Source organism: Phallusia mammillata, chromosome 3, assembly GCF_965637545.1.
Source record: "Phallusia mammillata chromosome 3, kaPhaMamm4.hap1.1, whole genome shotgun sequence".
In the NCBI taxonomy this organism is placed as follows: domain Eukaryota; kingdom Metazoa; phylum Chordata; class Ascidiacea; order Phlebobranchia; family Ascidiidae; genus Phallusia; species Phallusia mammillata.
The window spans coordinates 12,023,517-12,036,997 of NC_137254.1; the positions used below are offsets into that span (position 1 = coordinate 12,023,517).

The following is a 13,481-nucleotide window of genomic DNA, read 5'->3' on the forward strand; positions in this document are numbered from 1 at the left end:
TTACATATAACCTGAAGTACAACAAAATAGTAGTTAAAGCAATTTCATGGTAAACATTTTTGTTTTAATCACCAGTCATAAAACTTTACTACTTTGTTAAAAAAATAGTTAAATTACCTGTTGGACCAAACTGCGCTCCAATTGAATCCCATGCATTGATGAGGTATGTTTTGTCAGAATGCATTGGATCTTTAACATCATACAAAGCAGGTTTCTCTCTGACGAGATCAATCAATTTTTCCTTACTAAACTCCATTTCTTTCAGTTGGGATGGAAAACAAAAGTTTCTAAAAAAGAAGTAAGTTTTAGGTGTACCATTCACAGTTAGTTGCAGAAATATCAACTAGCACTTAAGTATATGAAAAAACCAACTATGAACATGAGATTTCAAAAGCAATACCACAAATAATACAACATAGCCCAGATATACCATACCCCGTTCTTTATTTTTTCCTTTTCTGAACATGTTTGACAGCATTAACTATGAGAAACAGTTATGAACTGACTCTTTCGTGACCCCTTTGTTTCCCGGAAAGCTATTGTTACTTACATTATTAGCTTTTTGTATCCCGCTGTTGTTCTGCGTTCCATGCGAGATCGAAGCATTTCTTTTGACCCGTTTAGAAATGAAACCTTGCATAATACTTTACTTCCTTCCATTTGGAAACAAGATGGCTTGTGTTTTGATCAAAATAACTGATATTGTTAAAGCCATTTCGAGATATCTCTCAGTTTTGCTCTACCACTCGATCGAAAATCGCATGCGTACCGTCCGAAAAAATAGAACATGTTCTATTTGTTCGGATGGCCTTGCGTTAACGTCCGTTTCGTCCGTTTTCGCACAAAACGCATGGTTCGCATTCTGTGTATACACGTCGACGGAAGGCGACGGACCGAAATTTACGCGCGTATACGCATGACGGACGAAAACGGACCGAAACGGATCCTGTGTACAGCCACCTTTAGGAGGTGCATGTAGCAATTAAAGAATAAAAAAATGAACTTGTCTTTGGAGGAAACTATAATTGAAACCCGGGGATTTCTACATAGAATATCAGTACCTGGTGAGCAAGCCGATGGCATTTGCGACTTACTAAAAGGTTAGTGCTTATCCGTGTTAAGTACATTTTTAACAACATGGTTTGTTTGTAGATAACTGTGTGGATTCAAACACTATAATAGAAACAGAATTTGACACTTTGAAAAAAGCTTTTCCATGCAACCATTGGGTTATTAAGCAAAAAGCACCCCCATCAATAGAAGTTGAAAGTGATTCTGACACCATTCCATTATCTGAATCTGACATTAGTATTACCTCTTCAAGTTCCATATCTAATGACAGTTTAGAAATTTTGGATGATTTATCTGTGGTGCCCAATTTATCCAGAACAGTGCCAAAAGAGTTTCCAGAGTATCTTTTTAAATTTAACTATCATGGCCGGGGGAAACTATACGCACTGGTGTGATAACTGAAACCGGAAAAAGGAACATCACTACTGCATTAATAAATGCCCTAAAACATTATGAAAGGTATAAAATGGCTGAATTTTAGTAATGCAATTAATTCAAAGCAAATATGTTTGATATGTTTGACTTTTGCAGATATCCCACACCAGCACTGAGAAAAATGGCAGTGTCGACATTTATTAAAATTGGAAAAGCATCACTGGGATTAAGTCAGGATGAAGCAATGGTTAGTAGTGGCAATCAGAAATGTAAATACTGTTTTGCTTTCTAGTGTAACCAATTACCATATATTTCCAACAGAAATTTGGGTTGCGTAAAGTCACGCAGAAGCTAAATACACAAGCAAAACAACAAAGAAAAATGTGTGAGCAGCCAACATCATCAGAACGATCGTACAATAATGCATCGGGTGTTGCTAACACCAATGTTCTCAAACGGAAAAAAATGACTGCTTTTTGTGGGGATTCTGAGGAGGACATGAATATATTAAAAGAGGTCAGGTGTGTATTTCAGTTGTTGTTAACTTAAATTTATTTCTTGTTTGTTTTTAGATGATGAAAGAGGAGTTTGTTAAGCCCATGGTGCAAAGAAACAAAAAAATGATTTCGGCGTAAATTCATTGTGGACAACAATCCCCTTGCTAAAGATGTATTTGCAGATTGGCCCGCTCTAAAAGTTTATGAGGTAAATGTGGTAATTATCATTGTTTCGGAATTTGAAAGACTGCAACCACATATTTGTACAAGCAACCACCACCATCCATAAACTTGGGGTGGAAATTATGAAATCAGTGCTTGAGCACACATAAACAACAACAAAAGAGTCTTTCGGTACAAAAAGTTTTGGAAACTTTACCATTGGATGATAGTTATTTGGAAGAAAATGAAGGTGAACTTCCATTTTATGATTGATTCTTAGTTAAGTGGAATTGTACCTTGTTTGTTTTAATCCCACTATGATTTGCTGATGAGCTTCAGTTAAAGAGCCTTTGTATAATGTATGGTGAGATGGCACTGCATTATAACTGACATAAGAATATCAAGTCAAAAAGCTGCATCTGGGAATGAGTTAAACACAATTTCAAGAACAAATTTGTGCCCTATATATATATATTTATACATGCAGGTTATTTTTACAGATTTAATTTTCGTTACTGGACTGCAGCTCCTTTGCTGTGCTCTAAAAGGAAGCACAAAACGGAAGTACGATCAACATTGTTATGTGGTTGACTTTTTTGCGGTAGGTCAAAGAGCATAAAATTACTGTTTGTATGTAAAAGAGCTAATAAAATGTTTTGTATTGCAGATCAATACAACAGTTTCAGAAATTGCAAGTGAATGGCACCGTAGCACAACATCATAAAATAACACTGTTCATAGATCAATCACCCATTTTGGATGTTGAAAATATTTTCAAAGGAGTAGTTGCAGTAATGGCTTTTAAATTACGAATATTGCCCGCATGTTAAAAAAGTAATGCAGTTTCTTCAAGTTTATGTGTTTAAATTACCTATACAAAAACCTGATTTTTTTTTGTAACAGTGTACTAGAATTAGCCCTGATGCTGAAGTGCAATTAATTTCTTACTTGTAAATATTGCTGTAACGGACATTTGCCTATTTTTATTTACCCAAAAGTCCAATGTTTCTGATGTTTTTACTGTGACATTATTGGTACTCTCAAACAGATACTGTTCTTACTGTTACCCGTATCATGCATCAGTTGTTTCGTTCCGTTACTGTCTTGTCACATACATTTCATCTTTTATTCATGTGGCTGTTCCTTCTTTTCCAAATACAATTGTAGTTTTTTTATTCATCTAGTCTAGTGCTTTACTTAATTGGGCATATATGATTATACCCAATTTGAGGTACCAAAAAGTAGTGGTTTGCTTGTTTGGGTAAACATGTTTTTGCCCAACATGAGTGCCCAAAAAAACAGGGGTTTCTGCACCATGGTACCCTACGATAATTGGGTAAACTAGTATTATACCCAAATCAGGCAAAACAACTTACTACACAACAAAATTGGGCACCCACAACCCAACGCAATTTTAGGGGTTGAATAGCTGGATTTTGACAGATTTCTGTTCATCATGTCATAAATCGAATGATGCAATCAGGTGAAAGCGCTTGTGACGCAAATTGTTTACGTTTATTGTTATTGTTTGTTCTGGCTATTTTTAACTGTTTGCAATAAAGGGCAATGTGTATATAACTATGATTGCGGTCCAAAGCTATTTGTTGAAAACCGTGTTATGGAATCAGAAGCTATGGGTTAGTACTGTATATTTACAGTGGTGTTACGTAACATTTGTCATGTAACTTAATTTGCACATTTTTGTATGTTTAATACAAGAGAAACTAGACTAAGTACAGTGACATTAGTTTGTATTTCAACCACGGGTATATCAAAGGAAATATCTTGTCTGCGCTCTTTGCACTTTAAATCGCCTGACAATTCTCCAGGTGGAAGGAAAATCATGAGAAAGTGTGGATTTGCGTTTGTAAAATTACGCATTGACCAGTCTCACCAAAGAATAACGCAATGCAAGGCTCGTTCTGAAATACGTGAAGCTCTGACGCAAGACCAGTTGGAGCGGCTTTTAGACCACGTCAACGTAGGAGTTAATACACGTTACAATCGTGCGATGAGTGATTGTAAAAGGCGTTTAACATCGCTGAGTTCCATGTGCGACAGACGAAGACCTGCAGTGGATAGACAGAAGATGCATAACTGGGTCATGAACTTGTCTGATTACCAACCGACGGTTGATGAAACCCAAGTTTTGCAACTTGGTCTTAATTTTGCCACTGCGCCCCGGGTGGTACCGAAAGAACAAATTATTGCTGCAATGGGGAAAGGAGTTTGGCAGCAACCAGCGCACATCAAAACAATCATTCAAGGCAAATTTGCAAACTGCCTCCGCACACACAGAATGGGTCAAAGCAATCTCAGCAACACCGAGCACCAAGCGATCCGAAGTTTGAGGTCAAATAGAAATATCTCGATCTTACCCGCAGACAAAGGTAACTGTACTGTCATCATGAACTGCCCAGACTACAAGAAAATGTCAGACTTATTACTGGATACTTTGACTTACAAGCGTTTAAAGCGTGATCCAACACGTAAGTCGGAACGCATCCTCAATAAGTTTGTGGGGAAATTACACACAGAGACAGGATGCATTTCTGAAGCCACATTCCATCAACTGCATAGCACGGACGGCTCCGCTCCGCGCATCTACTATGGCTTACCAAAAATCCACAAGGAAGGCATCCCTCTCCGACCAATTGTTTCGTTTGTTGGTACTCCAACCTACAACCTTGCGAAGTACCTAGGGAAAGTTATTTCTCCGCTCGTGGGCAATACAGAATGGACTGTTTCGAACTCGTCCAAGTTTGTTCAAAAGAGGGCAGGAACTTGGCCGAATGGCCTGGCGCGCCTGACCCATATACAGACATAAAAAACCTGATCGGGATTCGTCCTCGGGAGGTTCCTGGGTTCGAACCCCGTGAAGAAAAAAAAAAAAAAAGTTTGTTCAAAAGATAGCACAGTTGCAGCCCCAGTCCAACGAAGAGGTAATGGTGTCGTATGACGTCGTGTCACTTTTTACAAGTGTGCCAGTGGACCTGGCGATGGACATTGCGTCATCCAAGATTTTAAACGACTATAGCCTTAAAGACAGAACAACATGGTCCCGTTGGATATTGTGGACGGTTTGCGGATTTGCTTGGAGCAATCCTATTTAACATTCAGGGGAAGCTTTTACCAAAAGGTTCAAGGCACAGCGATGGGTTCCCCAGTCTCTGTGGTTGTCGCAAACATGACAATGGAAGCGCTTGAGGAAAAAGCCTTATCAAGATTCTGGCGGCGATGTGTTGACGACATTTTTTTGTGTCATTGCTAAGAACCAGGTTGAGGCATTTTTACGGCATCTCAACGAGGCGCAACCAGGCATTCGGTTTACCATGGAACTAAACTGTCTTACATTTTAGATGTTCAAGTCGATAGTTTTCTCTCAAATTAGTTGCCTGGATAACTTAATATTAGTCCTAAGTGTACTAATAGCATGAATATGTACTTTGTGTGTGTGCTCTTTCTTCCGGCGCATGAAACTATCCGGCAGGGTTTCTTTCGGTGGTTTCTTTTCCTGTCGAACCCCACCCTCTTTCCCTAACACGGGTGGTTAGTTTATAGGGCCCCCTCGACTGGTTCCACCAACGTCCCACCCCCAGTCGAGTTTACCCACAATGCGCCAACCTCACTTTCTTGTAAGCATTTTTTCACTTTGTATTTTCAATCAGTTTTTTTTTAAGGTATGGGTGACCGCTAAGTAGGTTTAAGAGACTGCCAAGTGTTTCCTTTAAATACACACAAAAAATAGCCATATTTGCTTAAACGAATTATTTATTAGGCTACTGGCAGTGCACAATCACAGAACAAATTTTTCAGATTCTATCTGATGCAACAAAACAGATTCGCAATCCCGTTCCCATCCGCCAGCTTCCATTTCTTCGTAGTTCGCAGATTCCAACGCCTTCAATGCTCGCACTGTCCCTGTTCGTCGGTCGTTTGTTTTTTGGCCACTTTTTTAATTTCTGTGAGAGGGAAGTTCGGCGGCTTATTGCAATCGCGACATGTTTACCCACATCAAGACTGTAGTCAGCAGCGACCTCTTTCCAGAGTCGGAATAGGTTGTAGCAGTTGCCCCGCGAGCGTCTATCTGACGGATATCCAAAAATGCAGTTGCCTGGCGTCTCTTTTTATTGACGTACTGAACAAATGTAATATATTGCAGCAAAGTAGCAATATCGGTTGTCTCGTCGACCATGGTAGAGCCCAGCATAGGCTTTGCTTGACATCAGCAACGATGCGATCAGTCAGATGGTCGGAGATGAGCTAAATAAACTCCGTCACTGCTGTTGAACTGGTCACGAAGCCGGTCATTGTGACCAATGCGGTCAACCAGTGTTAATATACGCGTAACGATCTCAGCAATTTGCACGGAACAATTTGTTCCAGCGACAGCATTTCTCCAATTATATGTTCAGTAATTCTAAACCCCTTAGATCAGGTGTGGCCAACACGTCGATCGCCTGCTTTTGACTGGTCGATCGCCACTAAATTCTCCACAACTAATCAAACGCTTATTAATTGAAAAACAAATTAAATATTATAAAACAGCACTTCTGTCATTTTGAAACAACGCACACATGTGTAATAAGACAATACCTAAGTAATTGTCACTTTCTTTGTTGCGTAACAATTGTTATTTTGGCACCAAATTATGTCGTAACAACTACAATGTTTGTCGTCACAACTTGAGTGTTTGCTTTAACGAAGCTGTTGCTATTGATTGGGGAGATTTAAAAGTTCCCACTGACTACTTTGATAAAAATTGTGTGCATATGGGACGTTTTATTGTTGTAATAACTAGGTGATGCTTGCCAACAAAACTCATGACCATAAATATGTGGCAATTGTCAAGCAAATCGCATGAAAAAATTTGCGTTATTGCTTTGTGTTAGTGTCAGCCTAAATTACGACTGATCAGTCGATCGCGTACAATTAAGAAAATTTTCGTCGATCTTAACGACTGGCAAGTTGGCCACCCCTGCCTTAGTTAAATAGTGGATTATTTTTTCAATACTAAATTCCAAATGTGAAGTTAAAATATTTTTATTGGTTTGTTACAGATTACCCCATTTTCATGCTTTGTTTTGGGTAAAAGATGCGTAATAAAAATACCAACAAAGATTTTTGGGACCTACAAAATTACTAACCAAAACGACGACCCATAGCTGCATGAAATTATGACCAAATTGCAGACAGGCCGAAATACACATTTCAAATCATGTAAAAGGTGGAAAAAAATGTTGATTTATGACATTGAAAAATGATATTTTTAGGATACAATTGCCCTTCTTCATAACTATGGTAACAAATCCAACCCTTCGTCTTTGTTTTGCCATGATTACCTAAAGCAATCGACCAAATATGATACTTACATCCCCGCGTGACCACCTATTATTGCTGGTCGCCCCTTTCCTCATCTCGGTATGGCCAATGCTTGATACTGTTTTATGTGCTACTTCTCTTTTAAAAGCGTGACAAATAAACGATTGATTGCAGAGTGTTGAGTTAATTGGATGCTAGGCTGTATTAGACAAGTAATTCGAAACAATAAGGAGTACTTGAAAGATGCATTTCATGAAATATGACTAGATGGAAACAAAAATGCACCGTAAAATAAGCTTCATAGAACGGTTGTGTGTGTGTTCCAACTGGGGCAAACAGTGTCAGGTAAAGTTTGACCTATTAAAAGCACTCCTCACCAACAACGTAAATCATTGGATGATGACGACCAAGTTTGATCAATGTTACATTGCATGTTATCACCTTAAACGTTTTGATAGATAGTTCGGTAGCGTCTAATTGCAACAGCAGTTACACAAAAACTCATCAATATACGATACTGAAATTTTGTGTATTTTCTGCCTATGAATGAATGAGACTTCAAACCATCCGATTCGAAACTTGTTTTCACGTGTCACTGAAAGTGTAGGTTTGGTGCTTGTCAGTGAACATTTCGAATTGATTAAAAAGACCTAGACAGAAAAGGAATTTTACGTTTCGAACAGCGGGTACATAAAACACCGTGGCTTGTCCCTTGAGTGGTTCTCGTCGCGCTGAATAGAAAAATCCATATTCTGAAAGCTATGAGAAACTGGCTGAGAATGTTTTTGAGTCAGGCAACAGAGATTTAGCCCTAAATGAGACTGTTTCAAAGAAAGCAGCACACCAATAACCGAGGAGGCGTTGCAAAAAAAGTTTGATGGACAAAAAAAGGCACAAAAGCCCCCAGGTTTGTTATAAAATGATCGGACGAGCCGCGTTCTGTTATACTTTGGTCAGACGTTGCGAACTTTTCCCAGTTTCTTGGAACAGGAAGTTACAGGCGTTGTCAGTAAAAAGCGTTGATACGCATACAATCTTCGTACGCCATTCGCACAAGGGTAGAGCACCGATTGCTGTAGGAACGTACATCGCCAATTCTCACAACAAAACATTAATTCAACAAACAAAAAAGAGGCAAACAAAATTTGCGAAAAAACGCGCCCAGACTTTTAATTTGCGACGGTAGTGTTCCCCTGATTCAATCTGTTTTGAATGTTTTGAGGAAAGTCTGGAAACCTATTTGACTCATGTTGTAACAGGTAAGGCAACCGCAGAAATGCTTCCACAGCCGTTTCTGCATTTGTGTTGCAGGCACACAATCAAGAACATGAAATACTTGTTTAGTCAAAACACGTCGACAGGAAGTCATGTATATAATGGGCCTACTTACTTGTGCAGACTCCATGGAGGAAAAAGAAAAAATTGTGTTACATATGACAACTTTGTTTTCAACGCGAGACCCGCTTCACGCAGAGTAGCTGGAAGATTTTGCAGCAGAAAGTTAGCCGCAATAGTCGTCGACGATGTCCTGATTGGCAAAACTTTAGCTGTTACGTCCGACGCATCATTTGATAACTTACAAAAAATAGTCACAGACAACATACAGCCAGACGGTACCAACGATTTTTTGTCCAGAACTTTGGGAAAAATTTATTAAATACAATCTTCCGAAAATTTGGTTACGGTCAGGTTCTCGGGGATCTCGAGCACACGGGGACACACTTGCTTACAAAAATTATTCCCACATGTTTGTGAAGGTGCAAAACTTACGAAAGACAATATAGAACGCAAGGTATAAAGGAAAAGATTCAGCAAGAGTTCAGGTGCCAGGGAAGAAGGTTCAAGAGCCTGCATCAGTTTGCACAGCTTTATGCAGATACGCATCTTGGACTTGTTCGGAAGTATAGTTGTACGAGTAAAAGAAAACAGATTTCACACAAAAAGCATGATAGTTGTGTACCCGTCGCATGTCGAAAGATTGTTTGGCGAGACGCTGCTGTGCTGACACGTCTATACCAGAATTTTTAATGAATTCTCAAGATTATTCGGATTTGCTGCAAGCAGATGGATGGTTAGGTGATTCGCACATCGAATCGGCAACGCACAAGTTGGCAGAGCAGTTTCCAAATGTTATGGGTTTACAGAGTTGTTTGGCTTTCTTCAAGTATGCGGATAATAACAACCCGGTTACAAGCCCACAAAAAAAATTCCAAATCGTTAATGTACACGGAAATCACTGGGTAACTGTATCTAATATTTTTTCACCAAACAAACGATTGTTGTTTATGGCAGCGCCCCTAAAGCACACAGCTCCAACACGATCAGTTCATTTGATCCAAACTTGTTTCATGTGAACATAAACAGCTAAATTGTATTTTTCCTTGTGTTACCAAACAATCAAATAATTATGGAAATTGTGGTCCTTTTTCAATGTTTGCAGTCGCTGTGTGTTTGGGTTTTCCTCCAGAAAACGTGCAAGTCGGCGAAAAAAGTTTGCGAAAAGTGGTGTGTCATGGTGGGTTCAAAAGACAACAGTACATCAGAAAGACTAAATTAAAAGAAAAAGTATGTCAAAGTGCCACAGTGAGAGTTTTCAGATTACTGTATACTGTATTTGTCGTTCAGCTTGCAACGACGAAGACTGGTATCATCCAGGTTGTGTCGAGGGACGGATTCCTAAAAATCTGGCTAAGAAAACCGATTTTTGGTTGTGTGATTATTGCAAAGAAACGCATTAAAATGCTTTAATAAATTTGCTGTTCATTTTACATTATAATTTTCAATTGAACCTGCAAACACAAAATAGTATTTTCGAACCACATTCGGATAATTAACATATTGACTCACAATAGTCTGCCCTTCCCGTTTTGAATCAGTCATTTTCCAGAAACCTGGAGGTAATCATTGATCCCGACAAGAGTCGATGGAGGAAAACTGACAGACTAAGATTGTTTGATCTTGTGTTTTCTGCTATACGCAAATCGCTTAAAGCTCAGTGATGGCCCATTTTAAAGACATGGTATACTGTTATTAATATTTCGACATGACTGCGATCGGAAAGGATTATTATAAAACCCAAAAAGAAAGACCCAAAGTTTACCCATCGTTTTTTGCCAATCCAATAAAACCTGTTACGTCAGCACCGTGACAAATTACTTAAGTATAGGATGAAATACCACAAGACCGACAAGTTTCACTTTTGCTCTTATTTTTTCTCAGATGTACCTTTTAGTATCATACCAGTTAGCTAAATAAGTTGGTCAGATACAAAAGATGAAAAACGTGCCGTAGGATTCGGTCTTTTCAGATCAGCCAGGTCCAAAGGCAGTGTCATCACGTTTTCCGCAGCGAACCACCATCTATATCGACCTGACGAAAGCAGATGTTACGCTTCCATCGTCGTAAATGATTTTCCTCGGGAACCCCAGCTCTGTCTACCGGATTCCAACAGGAAACGTTCCGAACAACCCCACTGCTGTTTACGTTAGGCGAGTTTCATTTACCGCGGGTTTAACGAGCGTCTTCCATCGGGACGTATTCTACGGCAAAATATACTCAAAATTCACGAAGGGAAACATGTTTATTTTGATTGTTGAATAATAATTTTAAGTTTGCCAGTGGTATTGATCTCGAACTCACTAAGTGACTACTACACATTGCCGTACAAATGGTCGAGTTTGACGTTAAATTAATTTGGAAACTAGAATAGTTGAAAAACTTAACCCAACTTCAAAAATTTTGTTCGTATTCTTTCTGCATCCTTATTGTCATACAATTACAAAAAAACAGTAAATAAGAACAGGAAAAATACTCCCAATTTAATCTCCTGCTTGTACCTTGATGTTGTCGTTCAACGTCAGTTTTTAAACACAATTTTCCAAAACTTAAAATGTGCTTGATAATTTGATAAACCGACATAGCATAGCTGCGCAAAAACAGCTGATTTTAATCACCAACACCACTGCCTCGCGAAACGTCCGTCCGGTCGTCAAGCTGAGCACTCCCACTGAATTCACACGACTTAATCGTAACAAGTGAATTACTCCCTTGAGAGTTGAGACTTCTATCTGACTGACAGTGTACACATATTATAGGCTGTAAAAGTAACTATTTGGCCGATTAAGGCAAATTTTTAAATACTAAACGAATGACCTACTGCATACAATTGTTTAACATTTCAGCACATTAGGGCTTGTATTTCTGGCCTAAAACTTATTATTTTTTTGGGGTTTAAGGGGTGAAAATGGGTGCATCCAATAAAAAGGGGGGGGGGGGTAAAGTTGTGTGTAAATTCAAAATGCACATTCACCATTTCTGCGTAAATTTGAAAAAGTTTGAACCATTCTTTCTTGACCAAAACGTGGGAACAAATCCACGTTAGACGAAAAAAATACAGACAAAAAGGGGACTCATAAAAACGAGTCTCGACCACGGACTCATCATTAGCATGACGACGGGACGAATAGGGGAAAGGTGAAATTAAAAAGAATAAATATTGAAACGAAGTTTTGTCCAAAAATTTACCTGGATTTGACATCATTGGAAAAGAAATAACATTGACAAATGAAACTGTTGCCATTGTTTCAGATAACAGTTTCACCGCAGTAGCAAGTATTTTTCCTACTCAAACTGCTCTCCACGAGTTTACTAAAAACATTAACTCGTTGCATTCGAACTTCCGTCCACTTCCTTGACGTCACAGTGGGAAAATCAACAGAAAGTCAACCAACACTTGCCTTAACACCAAATAGGAGACGATTTTACACTCTGCGTTTTGCCACAGGGACAATTGTTTCGATAGCCAAAATATCGTTCACTGCAGTTTAGTTTTAGCTAAGCATCATGATCAAACGGCAATTGTTGCACAGTTAAAGAAAAGAAAGCGGAATGCATAAGCAAAACATAATTTGCAAATTTTACTCTTACATTAACATTTCAGATGATTACTTCCGGTCAACGTGAAGGGCATATTTTATTCTTAGATGTTGAATCTGTCTTGTACGTATGTCTCGTCGAAAATCGACATACGCTACAGTTGCAAGTTTTATTGTTGGGGTGTTATTATCAAGCGTAATCGCGTTGAAATAAATAGAAACTATGCGTGCAAGTTTATCATCATCTTGATGTGGCAACCCAAGAGCCTGCTCACCGGGTATAAAACCGACCGACCCTGTGGAAGCTGAAAATTACGTGCATTGCATTGCAAGCTGTTTTCCCTAAATTTAATCATCGATGTTGCAAGTGATCGGCTCTGTTCTGGAAACCTATTTTTAACAGCTTAATTTTAATCTTGCATTGTAAATCTAGTAAAGACTAAGGCAGCACGACAGTGTGTCTCAAAACCCAACAGGCCGACAGATTGAATTTAATCGTCGACTGTTATTGCAAGCCGACTGCGAAACTGGACGCGTCAACTTACCAATTGCTCTGGAAAGTGGGGTGATGCTGGTGGCTTTTCATTGTTTGAAGACGGTACTGGTGCAAGGTGGTTTAGATGATATTTTGGGTAATTCGCCCATAGAAAACCAAGTGCAAAAGTTTTTCTTTTCTTTACAGTACAAGCAAGCAGTCCGGTGGATACGGAGATGGCACGATTGGTAGGTGTAGAATATCACAGATCGAAATTGCATCATATCAAAGGTAGTTGTCCTGTTCTGATTGCATTTGGTGTTTTATATGCAATTGTTCTTTTTAAGCGACACCGAAATAACACCAAACAAGGTAGCCAGCCATCTTATGAGAGCTGTATCCCAGGGGAGGGTGACAAGGAACACGGTGATGCTGACCTCGAACTGCAAACTAACAACTGAAAATCAACAGAACAAAGACGAACAACACGAGTAGAATATTCGTGTGTCGGAAAGTGCAGAACCAAACTTGTGTCTGATTTCTTGACGACTTTGATGCTATTAATCGACTGGTATTTGCGATGCTGCTACCCTCAACGTCGATCAACCATCAGCCGGTTCTAGACGGTAAGTTCATTTCCCCACATTGACCGTTTTTTACTGATTTTGTTTTGTTCTTTACCATAGTAAATCGGTTTTTGCATAG

The 13,481-nt window shown here is 39.1% G+C and overlaps 1 long non-coding RNA gene and 1 pseudogene across 2 annotated transcripts; one reads left to right on the plus strand and one right to left on the minus strand.

The window, feature by feature from the left end:
* LOC145219521 (uncharacterized) lies at window positions 1-695 on the minus strand. The gene is made up of 3 exons (XR_013857918.1): window positions 551-695; window positions 118-287; window positions 1-11 (listed from the first exon to the last, which is right to left on the minus strand). It is a non-coding gene; the product is annotated as an uncharacterized LOC145219521 (long non-coding RNA).
* A 15-nt stretch (window positions 696-710) lies between these two features.
* LOC145220124 (uncharacterized) lies at window positions 711-3,091 on the plus strand (annotated as a pseudogene). Its single transcript, XR_013857996.1, has 7 exons — window positions 711-1,100; window positions 1,153-1,530; window positions 1,603-1,693; window positions 1,768-1,962; window positions 2,019-2,355; window positions 2,606-2,706; window positions 2,773-3,091. The product of XR_013857996.1 is annotated as an uncharacterized LOC145220124 (transcript).
* The last annotated feature ends 10,390 nt before the right edge of the window (window positions 3,092-13,481 follow it).